Below are 13,159 nucleotides of genomic sequence, written 5' to 3'. Positions count from 1 at the left end.
CTTTGATACCCAGGTACCTCTCGGTGCTGCTGCCTTTTAGTGTGGCGGGAGGGCCACGCGGAGAATCCATGTTGGCGCCTCTGCTGGCCAGGGCAGGTGAATATCGTGCCTCTCTGGCACCATCCATATCGTGAATCTGGTACAGGGCAACCCCGATACAAAACGGGGTGCCTGACTGTGGGTCCTCACCTGCGCGTAAAAGGACTTTTAATACTCTCCTGCAGGCACACACAAAAGGTTAATAAAAGGTTTATGTACAAGGGAAGGGGAAACGAGGAAATGTACAACTCAGGGATCTAGTTCTCTTGGTTCGAGATTTCTTCCATCCGGACCCCATTCAGCGTCCTGTTCATGACCGGCACACAGCCTGCTATTGACAGAATCCTGAACTGTTCTCCCTTCACCGCATTTCCATTCATTTTGAGTGACTACTATGTGTCACGTGCTCTTTTAATACTTAAACGGAACAGAGGCCTGGGGCTGACATTCCAATGGAAAACAAACAAACAAAAAATCAAGATGTAAACATAAAAGATGATGTGGGGGAGGCCCCCTGGTGGCACAGGGTTAAAGGCTCAGCGCTATCAAGCTGTAGCCAGCCGCTGTGACATGAGTTCAATCCCCAGCCAGGGAGCTGACCCACATGGCTCAGTAGACCTCCTGTCTCACCCGCTGCTCCCCTCAGCAGTGTATCTTAGTAGAGCCACCTGTTCTGCTCCCCACTTTGTCTCTGGGGAATCCTCTCACCCTGCCCCCCACACCTCTGGCCTACAGCCCAGTTCTTGTGTGCATAAATAAATAAAAATAGAAAAATGATGTAAAAATATATAAAAGAAAATAAAAATAGAAAAATAAATAAATAAAAATAAATCTTTAAAAGAACGACTTAGGATGATAAATGCTCATGAACAAGCATTTATTACAAGTTGAAGTACTAAATAGCAAACAGTTATTCCTGTGAACCAATGTCCCTCTTTCCACTAAGAAACACAGAAACAAAACTCATTATGACTAGTGTTACTGGGCTGTTTTGGAAAATATATTTCACTGTAGAAATGACTAAATCTGATGAATGACTCTTTTCCAGGAGTGATGGCTGGTTGGCCCCCTGCATTCCTGTGTAGGGCCCTACTTGTTTCATATTTGATGGCGCAGAGGAGACAAAGATGGACAAACACCATCACCCCCATGCAGGACACCCGGTCCACAGTCCTGGTGGCTGGCACTAGTGAGAGGATCATCATGTAGAAATCTCACTGCTGTGGGCATGGGACAGTGATCGTCACACACTTCAGCTCCTCAGTGCTCCTCTCTTTTGACTCTGAGTGGCCCCCTAGCCTGCCCCATTATTCCTGTGCTGCGTGCTAGAGACCTTTCCCTCTGCGGTTCCAGACTCCCTGCCTCCATAGCCCTCCCCAGGGACATTCTTTATTTTATTTTATTTTATTTTATTTTATTTTATTCTATTCTATTCTATTATTTTATTTTATTTTATTATTTATTTTATTTTTTGTCTCTTGACTGACTTCCTCTCTCTATTGTTTGCTCTTCTTTTGTCTGGCTCAAGATACGGTTTTAACTGCAACTTACACAGTGTTTGCTAACGTTGACTCACCCTCTCATTTCTGTGTTTATTTCATCGATTTCTCTTCTCCCCCTTTAAATTTACATTTCATTTTCCCCAAGCTAATTTTACGCAGTAAGATAGGTATGTTTTCCAAATACAATTGAGTAAGGCCAGGGGTGAAGGGAATGATGATTGTGAAATCAAGTACAAAGAGGGAAATTTTCTGCTCAATCCTTGGGAGCCATGGCCTCATGCTGGGAGGGGAACGGTGAGTGCTGAGAAGCTTCCATGTGCCCCGCACTGTGGGAGACCTGATGGTCATTAGATTGTGTGGGGTGGGGGGAACCAAACATAAACTTATCCTTGTAGAACTTTCATTCTTAGGGGTAAGACAGGCATTGGTGCCAGAATCATAGCCAAAGGTAAGGTTATTGCTTAACAAGAGGTAAAATGGAGGTCAAAGACTCAGCTGTGAGGTTGAATAGGAATGATTTAAGCAGAAAATGAAAGATGGGTTTATGGGATAAAGGAGGGATGCTTGGGGTATAAATCCAGGCAGAGGGAAGAGCAAAGGCTGTGTGATCTAAGGAAGATTTTCACGCATATTTGGGAACGTAGAACAGCTGCTTTGACTTTTCCACCAAAACCCCACGAGTTAGGGGTGGGGAGAGATAAGGGAATAGCACGACATACACTGGGCAGCAGGGAGGATGTGGAGGAGACGCTGGTGTTTGCCAGTCCACACTAGACCTTGTGGTCCTTGTTACAAATGCCCACAAGTGATAGTCATTGATAATGTGCTATTAAATGCATGTCAGTAAAAAGTGGATGTTTGCAAAGGTGCTGTGTGTTCAGGCCGGCTTGTAAAAGATAATAAAAGCTAAACTTCATTGCACACTTTCTATATTCACTGTACTTCTTTCACTGCCTCACTGATTATCTCACCTGATCCTTTCAGCTAACTACTGGGTTTGCACTGGAGAGTCCACACATTGCTATTACTTTGTGAGTTCTGTTCTATTCCCAGTCTAATAGTATAGATGGTGAGTGTATTGCAAAATCTAAGTACATGCAAAGAGGGTAGCAGCTAGTGGCTCAAGTTCCACCCCAACACTGGCAAACAAACCACAGACTCAGGGAAGGAAACACAACCCATGACTGCAATGACCAGGTGGTAGACACAGGATGGCAGCATGGAATTCTCAATTCCTGTCACTTTGAAGTTGTTTTTCCCTACAAGTGTCTGTGAGATTTAATGCACAGCTCTTTAAAATCCAGAATCCTATTATGGCTACCATAATAGAAATTGCATGTTGACCAGTTGAATCTAAACCATAGTGACTGCTGTCCAAAAGCATTTGATAATATTGGATTTTTAAATATTGCTTTTTCTTTTCAAAGGTGATTTAAAATGATTACATGTTATCTGGTATGCTTGGCATCCACTGTATTTTGTAAAACTACTATATACATTGTATTTGGTTAGTCTGTTAAACTAATTAGCATCAGGTAGCACAATTGTAAGTACAGTCTATACAAACTATTTAATTCTATCAAAGAAAACTGAGAGAGGAGATCGACCTGCTTCTTCTGTAGCACAATTTTAATGAGACTTCTTGAGTTGAGTCCTGTTCTACATCAAAAAAGGTACACAAACCTGCAGCTTCTATTTCTGGCTCTACAATAGGCTATGCTATTATAGCCAGCGCAAGATGGAACCTGTTAACTTTTTTCCCATCTGCAAAATGTGGGCAATGCTTTTAGTCTTTTTCACAGGAGTGGCAGGATTAATGAGCATCACAATTGACCTTGACTTGTTTTGTAACTGCAAAAGCATTTTCATTGCCATATTTTCATGAAAAATGAAAATCTGCTAGGTTGTTTTTCCTGATGCATTACTATTAAGCTAAAATATTAAAATCTGGAATATGTACTTTATTAGCTGCTCTATAAATTTCACATTTTCAAATTTAAACAAGGAAAATAAGGGGTTCCTGGTGGCGCAAGGGGTTAAGGCGCAACCTGTGAAGCTATCTGCAGCCACTGCAGCACAAGTTTGATATCTGGCCAGGGAGCTACCCACATGGTGCAGCAGACCTCTCCTGGCTTCTCCTGCTCCCTCAGCAGTGTATTTCACTCAGTCTGCCTAGTCTGTTCCCACGCTCTCTCTGGTAAATCCCCACACCTCTGGCCTGTACCCCAGTTCTTGTATGAATAAATAAATAAATCTCTTTTAAAAAAGGAGAATAATAATTAAAAAAATAAATAAATAAAAAAGGAGAATAAGATAAATTTTAAGTGATCATCAAAACAGTAGGAAGGAAGTGAACGGGTTGTCTCTAAATAGAGTCTACTTGTTTTTTTCCAAAATGGCACTCTATTTTCAGTAATGTTAGCAAGAGTATCTAGAGTACATTATTAAAGCCTATGTTGAACGCGGCTGAGTTGCTGGAGAAAAAATCATGTCAGAAGTAAATTGGTGTGTCAAGGTGTGGCATCTATGGAAGTTTATATGTCAGCCAGTTGAGAAGTTCGGAATAATGTGATCTTGAGTAACTCTTGATCCCTCTGAGATGTTTCCATCAATCCCATTCCTGACTCTGGGGGGCCTGCATTTGATGGCAGGTAAATAAGAAAACATTCTTAAGCTTGGTGATTGCAGGGTTCCAGCTAGCAAGAAGATTCTCTTATCCATACTAGGTGACTGTTACTGGTCTACCTCACTGTGGGCAAGCAGTTTTTATTTCAATAATTGTGATTTTTTTTAAAAGCTTTATTTATTTATGCATACAAGAATTGGGGTACAGGTCAGAAGTGTGGGAGGTGAGAGGATTCACCAGAGACAGAGCAGGGAGCAGAACAGGCAGACTGACTGAAATATACTGCTGAGGGGAACAGCGAGCAAGTCAGGAGAGATCTGCTGCACCATGTGGGTATCGCTCTGTCTGGCAGGGGATCGAACTCATGCTGCAGAGGCTGCGGATTGCTTCAAAGTGCTGTGCTTAACATCTTGCGCCACCAGGGAGGCCCATGATTTGTCTTTGAAAGACAGACTCCAGGCCAGATGCACAAGGAATAAAATCAAATATAGTTGACCCTTGGACCACATGGGTTTGAACCACCCCAGATAACTTCTATGAGGATTTTTTTTCCCCCTATGGGCCATTATGAACTCATGATTTCAGCTAACCCCAGATGTGGGTTGTTGGTTGAATCCATCCAGGTGGAACTTGCAGATGTGGAGGGTCAGCTACATGTCATACTTGGATTTTTGAAAGGAATGGTTTGGGAGCTGGGAGTGGGCATCCCTAAATCCAGCATCATTAAATAAAATATTGAGCTGATTGAGGGAAGTGTTTGATTCTCACTCCTATAGATTCCAGATTTAAGGATTTTCAAAAGAATGAATCTGTTTATTCTCTCTTCTTCATTCTTTGAAGAAGGAGGAGCTTGTCCTCTTATTGGTGACCTCTGCTGATCTGTAAGAGCTAGTGTGAATTCTGCTTTCTGCAAATGAGTCCATTAAACATGTTTGCTTCTTCTAGCCATGCTATTGTTGATGCTTTTTATCTGGACTTGGGGATGGCTTTTCCATAAAAAATGAAGACAATCCCTATTTATGAGATTTCCCCCCAAGTCAATTCTTACTTCATTCCACTAATTCAGAGGAGACACCACCCTCTTTATATACGATCATATTCAGATGAAATGGGATTAATGAATATTTTGTCTTTTGGTCTTACATACATTTTTCTATTCTATATGGCAGCGGCTTTAGAAGTGAAGAGTGAACGGGAAAAGTGTAACATTTTACATTTGACCTTTCCGACTGTTAATGTTAACTAAGCCTGTGAGCTATATGAAACCATGTCTTTAGCTCTAGTACAGTAGCTAACACATATTTGAGGCTCAGTGAATATTTGTTGACTGAACGATTACATTCAGGGTATTTTCATTGAAACACTTAAAAAACATTTTTGGGTATTTTTTGCCCTTAATCAAATTCCAATACCATAGTAGGCTAGTAGAGGTGATCTCTGCCAGTCTTAGGGGTCTTACCAAACTCCTTTTGGGATAGAACCACCCATCTTAGAGGTCAAGGTGTTAGGGGAAAGGATGTCCTGAGCTAATTTCATGCAGGCTTTGTGGACCCCACCCCCACTCCAGACCAAAGCCATCAGGACATTGGGAAAGACAAATCCCGTCACCACCAAAGGGAAGGTGGCTGGGACTTGAGGGTGGAGCTAAGCAGCCAGGTTTGGTATAAAAACCAAACACGTGGGCCTTGGGGTCTCTCGCTCTTTCGCTCGCCTCCTGGCTTCACGGCTCCTGACTCGCCGCCAGCTCTCAGAGTGCCAGCTCTTAGAGTGCCATTTGGGATTCCAGATCGGCGAATCAGGTAGGACTCATTTGAAACTTTGTCTCCCACTTTTCTCCCTGAGCTGTACATTTCCTCATTTCCCCTTCCCTTGTAAATAAACCTTTTATTAACCTTTCACGTGTGCCTGCAGTAGAGCACTGATAAGTCCTTTTAAGCGCGCGGGTGAGGACCCACAGTCAGGCACCCCGTTTTGTATCGGGGCTGCCCTATAACAATGGGTGTGCAGAAATTAGCACATTTTTAAGCATTTATCACACAAATGAAGTCACTACCACCTTAGCCTGGATCTCATTAAACACAAAATACATAAAAATGAAATCTCCCAGGCTAACTCTGGATGGGAAGAGCTGAAAGTCCATCCTGTACACTGATTACACAGGAAATGATGTCAGTTTTCTGGGACTGATGGAGGACAAGAATAGAAAAACTGAAAAGGAGGCCTGCACAAGACCAGAAACCTACTTCACAAAATGCCAAGAGCTGGAGGTGGGGATAGAAAGGATTAGCACAGCCATTGACCCAGCTATAGAAACCCAGACTTAAGATCCAAGCAGGTATCAGACTGCTGCAGGGAGTGTCGAGAGCACGGGCCCAAGGGTAAAGATATGGAGATTGAGCCCAACAGACCCCAAAGGCAAAGATATGGAGATTGAGCTGAGCCCTTCCTTTCAGATTCTGTGTAGTTATCCAAAATCAGCAACTAACCTAAGGCTCACAAGACTGTATAGGGCAGCAATCCCACTGCCCACCTGTGACTATGCAGGTATTTCCTTTTGTTACAGGGCAGGGAAAGGGGCAGTCCAAACCCTGCAAACCTACCTATTCTAAATGGGTTCTGCCATCCGCTGCATCAACACAAAACATATGAGACTTTAATGAGAAGGAACGTTAATACAATTAGGAAACAATACAGAAAAGGCAAAGAATATAGTTTCTAAATGAAGCACCCAAAGTTACCCATCCCCTCGTGGGTAAAATTCCATCCAAATGGGATTGGCCCAGAGCAAGGCCCCAAAGCCTGCCACAAGTCTAAAGCATCTTCCAGTGCTTTAGAAACAACCAGACAAGCCCGGAAGGAAAAGAGCAAAATCAAAATCAAGATAAAAGCCACCATTGTCACCTCCCCTCGGGTCTCTCATCCACATCTGTGTCACCCAGTCCACGACCAAAAGACAAGCACAGTTTCTTCACATGTCTGTTGACCCCGTATGCCTCCTCCAGATCTCCTGGCTCCATCCTGCTTCCTTCCTTCCTCAGTCTCTGTAGCTTTTTCTCTCCCTGCTCAGCTCCACCCTCCATTTGGGTGGGGCAAGGAACCTGGAACCTCCCCCTTTCCTGGGGACCACCCTGTTACAAAACCTTTCCCAGAGTGAACCCAAGGACCCCGCACTCTAAATCCACTTGTCATATTTGGAGTCTGTGGTATAGTCTTATTCTGTTTGGAGGGGCTCACTCCTTGTGAGCCTTGGGGTAGTTGCTGATTTTAGATAACTATGTAGAATCTGAAAGGGACCGGAGATTCCATAATGGGCTCAATTTCCATATCTTTTACCTTTGGATGTGCCCTCAGTGCCTGCTTGGATGTTATGCGTTGTGTTCTAGGAGTCTGCGCCTAAGGATCTTGATTTCCACCTAAGTATCTTGGTTTCCGTAGCTGTGTGAATGGCTATGCTAATCGCTGCTAGCCCCACCTCCAGTGTGAGCCAGGTTTCTGGTCTTGTGGCGCACCACCTTTTCAGTTTTTTCTATTCCTGTCCTCCATCACACAGACTCCAAAAACCCCATCAGGACCTCAAGTACTGGCTCATGCATGTCTCACAATGGCAGTCATGTTAACATCTGCTTTTCCTTTAGCTCATGCCCAGCCAGCCCCTTTCTACTAAGTGTCCTTCTGTTATAGTGTAAAAGGGTGGTCCCCAGGAAAGGGGGAGGTTCCCTGCCCCACCCAAGCGAGGGTGGAGCTGAGCAGGGAAAGGAGAAGCTGCAGAAGAGACTGAGGAAGGAAGCAGGATGGAGCCAGGAGACCTGGAGGAGGCGCATGGAGCCTAGAAACTGCGCTTGTCTTTTGTTCAGGGACTGGGTGACACAGATGTGGGTGAGACCCTTGGGGAGGTGACCATGGCAGCTTTTATCTTGATGTTGATTTTGCTCTTTTCCTTCCGGGCTTGTCTGGTTGTTTCTGACCCTTTTCTGTGGGTCCCCACTGGAAGATGCTTTGGACTTGTGGCAGGCTTTGAGGCCTTGCTCTGGGCCAATCCCATTTGGATGGAGTTTTACCCACGAGGGGACGGGTAACTTTGGGTGCTTCACTTAGAAACTAGACTCTTTGCCTTACCTGTATTGTTTCCTAGTTTTATTAAAGTTCCTTCCCATTAAAGTCTCCTATGTTTTGTGTTGATGCGGCGGATGGCAGAACCCATGTAGAATAGGCAGGTTTGCGGGGTTTGGGCTGCCTCTCTCCCTGTCCTATAACAATAGGACAGGGAGAGGGGCATGGTCCCCAGGAAAGGGGGAGGTTCCCTGTTATACTTCCTCTGATGCGTGGTCCTTTGCACATATCACACACTGCCCATCCTTGTTCTACTGACCTTCCCCCAAGTGTTCTTCCTCTCCTTTCCCAGTCTCCTGGGAACCCTAATTTTTAGACACGTGAGTGGTGGGTGACCTCACTTCCATCACTCATTTAACTGAACATCAGGCATTACTTGAGTACCCACTGTGTGCTAGGAACCAGGCTATGTGACTGGGGTGCAAAGATGATCCAGACCTGGCCTGGCTCCCTCAGAGCTCATGGATGGTGATCAAGTAACAGGGTGGTCCCCAGGAAAGGGGGAGGTTCCAGGTTACCTGCCCCACCCAAAATGGAGGGTGGAGCTAAGCAGGTAGAGAAGAAGCTGAAGAGGAGACTGAGGAAGGAAGCAGGATGGAGCCAGGAGACCTGGAGGAGGCACATGGAGCCTAGAGACACGTAAAGAAACTGCGCTTGTCTTTTGGTGGTGGACTGGGTGACACAGATGTGGGTGAGACCCGTGGGGAGGTGACAATGGCAGCTTTTATCTTGATGTTGATTTTGCTCTTTTCCTTCTGGGCTTGTCTGGTTGTTTCTGGCCCTTTTCTGTGGGTCCCCACTGGAAGATGCTTTGGATTTGTGGCAGGCTTTGAGGCCTTGCTCTGGGCCAATCCCATTTGGATGGAGTTTTACCCACGAGGGGACGGGTAACTTGGGGGCTTGACTTTGGGTGCTTGATTTAAAAAACTATATTCTTTGCCTTTCTGTATTGTTTCCTAATTGTATTAAAATTCCTTCCCATTGGGCCTCCCCGGTGGCGCAGCGGTTGAGCGCTGGGTTGCGATGCTGCCCGCAGCCTCTGCAGTGCCGGTTCGATCCCCGGCTGCTCCCCGGCCACCAGAGGAGGGTCCCACATGGCGCGCTAGACCTCTCCTGCCGCCCGCTGCTCCCCTCAGCAGTGTACTTCTGTCCTTCTGCCTGTTCTGCATCCTGCTCTGACTCTGGTGAATTCTCTCACCCTCCCGTGCTTCTGACTATACCCAGTGCTTGTATAAATAAATAAATCTTAAAAAAAAAAAAAAAATTAAAAAAAAAAATGAGCAAACAAACAAAAAAAAAAATTCCTTCCCATTAAAGTCTCATATATTTTGTGTTGATGCGGCGGATGGCAGAACCCATTTAGAGCAGGCAGGTTTTGGGGGGTCTGGGGTGCACCTCTCCCTGCCCTGTAACAATCATACAATGCTGTGGTCAACATAGCACCAAGAGACTGAAGTGAGGCATCCCACCAGCCTGGTAAGGGTTCCAGTTTGCTGTGTTTCAAAAGAAATGGAGGTGAGGTAAGAATTGAGAATCTCCAACAAGCCCTAGACCCAGATTGAAAGGCTCTGTGATACTGAGTGTGTGTGCTCAGGAGAATAGGGATTTGTTAGTCATGGGCTCCACAAAGGAAAGAAAGGAAAGTTCTGCAGACACTATAGAACATGTCAGGTGGTTATGTTAGGGGGAAAAGGATGTCCCAAAGCTAATCCCATATAGGCTTTGTGGACTCCACCCCCACCCCAGGTCAAAGCCAAAGACACTGGGAACTCCAAATCCCATCACCACCAAAGGGAAGGTGGCTGGGACCGGAGGGTGGGATTAAGCAGCCAGGTGGATATAAAAGGCAGACACGTGGGCTTTGGGGATCCCCCATTTTTGGCTCTCTGCCAGCTCGCACCGTCCGGCCAGCTCTGAGAGTGCCTTTGGGTTTCCAGGTCGTCGGATCGGGTAGGACGCATTAAAGACTTTATTTCCCTATTTTCTCCCTGAGTTGTACATTTTCCTTATTTCCTTTTCTCTTGTAAATAAACCTTTTATTAACCCTTTGGCGTGTGTCTGTAGTAGAGTATTCATAAGTCCCTTTAAAGCGCGGGTGAGGACCCACAGCCAGGAACCCGTTTAATATCGGGGTTGCTCTATAACCGTTAGATTTTGGGGCTTAGATAGAACACACTTGCTTCTCTTGTGATGGTAACATGGCAGATTCTTGGCATGATGGGAGTTGTAATCCTAGGCGCCTGGGGTCTCTTTGGCATGGAGGAGGGGTAGAGTCCATGAATGAACACCAGTGAGTGGAGATCATTCAGGACACACTGTTCCCCCCAACAACATTGTAGGATGAACAAGACAGCAGCCATTTTAGGGAAGACACAGCTGCTAGTTTAGGGAGGGCATAGCTGTGTATCATTTCTGTGCAGAAACCACAGAGACCACAGAAAGTGGTCAAAACTGAACTTAACGAAACTCAGACCACCGATAACAGATCAATCAATCAGAATAGACTCGGTGCTAAGAATGGAAAGTCCCACTTCCCGGCAATATGGTATAAAGAAAGCCTTGTGCCCTGCAAGGGGGCCCTTCTCTTAACCTGATGGGACTGCTGCCTCAGTGTACCAGGCAGAGTTGGGTCCTAGCTTAAGCTAGCAATAAAGCCTTTTTGCTTTTGCATCTCTGGCTCCATGTGGTCTTTGGGAACCCCGGACGGAGTTGAGGCGCCACCTCCTAACAACATGTTGCCATTCTTTTAAAATCAGTGTTAGAGAATCAGGACTAAGGTAGAGGAAAGGGTCCATTTTAATAAGATTCTCTCATAGCATATCAGGGAAAAACTGTGTGTGTTGAAGCACATGTACTGCCTTCATAGGAGGTTTATGCTTACCTAACAAACTTCACTCCCTGTAACACACATACTTGTCTATACAAGTGGAGGAGAAAGCCTGATTGACATTAATCTCAAAGGTGTTGTTGGCAAGGGTTTTTGTTTGGCTGTCTTTGAAGTGGAGATCAGAGGTGATTCTTTGTCACCCACAAAACTTTGATGTTTTCCTTCACTGCTGCTCACAGCCAGGATGTAAACACCAACACACACAGGCTACATCCAAAATCATTTTACAACTAGGTGAGAAATTTGTTAAGGAAAGCATAATTTGTTATTGCTCAGTGTGACTTTGAAATGCTCCTCGGCTTCCTGAAGGGAAAGATGGTTCTAGAACAGAAGCATGAACAACCATTAACTGACAAAGCCTATGTAAAACTGGTTTAACTGACTGTAAATGAAGGAGAAAAGTGGCAAAGAAAGGGCCGGCTCTAGGAGTTAGAGTGGGAAGGAGCTGGGATGTGAGCGGCTGCTTAGGATCCACACTCTGCCTGAGGTTTGGAGGCTGGACAGGCTCAGCCTTGAATCTATTATTCTGTTATTTACTAGCTGTGAGTCCTCAAGCAAATTACATCCTCTTAACTTCCTCATAAATAAAATGGGGGTATAATATTGTTGTGAGGACTGAGTGCAATTACATATTTAAGGTGCCTAATATATATATATATACCTGCTTAGAAAGATAGGCACAGAGATTTTCAACAAACAGTCATTTCACAAAATTTTAACTCAACTTTCAAAGAATGGTATGACTTTTAAATGTCCCAAATATCCCCAGTGTCCTACCTTGCCCGGTTCTTCATGATATTGGCTTATATTTTCTTCTTTGGCATAGAAGGTTGAAGATGCCAGACATGACTCAGCAAAGGATATGGATGAGACTTGGCAGAGAAGCTAAGGGCCAATTTATTCACACATGTGATTACACTTATTCCGCATATTGTATTAGTAAAGGTATGGATAATTTCTGGTTCTTTCTCTCCCTCTATGAACAATATCATTGCCTCAGTTTGTAACCTGATATATATATAGGAGGGTGAAAGTAATTGTAGGGGCAGGACAGGCCATAGTGCAGGTTTTCTGATCCCATGCAGACCGGGTAAAGGAGGAGTCAGAGTCCTCAGTGGTTTTTTGCAGGTCTTTTATTGGGGTTACCAGGTACACAGCAGGCAGGGGTGCTGGGGGGCCAGGAGGTTGGCAGGCCTCCCAGCCCCCAGCAAGTCTTCACTCTATCTGGGCTCTCTGGCCTTCTCTGCTTCTCTCTCGGCTTCCGCTGCTTCTCGGTTTCTTGGCTTCTGCTGGCGTCCCTGAGACGCCGCCCTTAAAAGCCCAGTCTCAGCCCACGTGAATCCCATCTACCTATGCCCACACCCTACTCCAGGTGCTGCCATCAGGCATGCATTCAGGACAAGGATCCATCATCTATCCTGATGGCGGGAGGGCAGAAAAGCCTGACATTTTCCCTTACCCTACAGTAATTCTTCAACTTAATTAACAGAATGGTTCTCCGAACACTGGCAAAATCCTACTCTGCCATGAAGCTTTGGGAGAGTGGGGGAAAGGGTGGGAGTGAAGGAAGGAAACCCGCTGAGCAACTAAATCCATCCATCTGTGTGTCCACCCATCATTCATGCATGCACCTACCCGCGTACCACCCTATCCCGAAGCTCCCATGCATCTGATGGGGTTCTGATGAGATACTGGGGTTCAGTAAATGGGGTCCTTAGGTGTCCTCTGAGAAAAGTTTCCACAGAATTCCCCTTTCAGTGGCACAAGGCAAGTTTTACTAAGGAAAGGACATTTGGATAGACTTAAACAGGCAAAAGCTGCGTTTTAAAAGGACAGGATTATTGGGCAAGGAGAGACACCTGCATGGAGAGAGGTGGACAGAAAGCTGCTGCTGCGTCTTTTCAAAGGGAAAGATTGGTTAAAAGAGACTCCTGCATAGACACAGGCAGGCAGTCTTGGGACAAGAACTGCGTTTTGCCAGGGCAGGAGTTGTTC

The sequence above is a fragment of the Talpa occidentalis genome, unplaced genomic scaffold (genome assembly GCF_014898055.3).
Source record: "Talpa occidentalis isolate TD23 unplaced genomic scaffold, MPIMG_talOcc4v2.1 talOcc4.316, whole genome shotgun sequence".
Taxonomy (NCBI): Eukaryota; Metazoa; Chordata; class Mammalia; order Eulipotyphla; family Talpidae; genus Talpa; species Talpa occidentalis.
Note: the sequence above shows the minus strand (reverse complement) of the source record.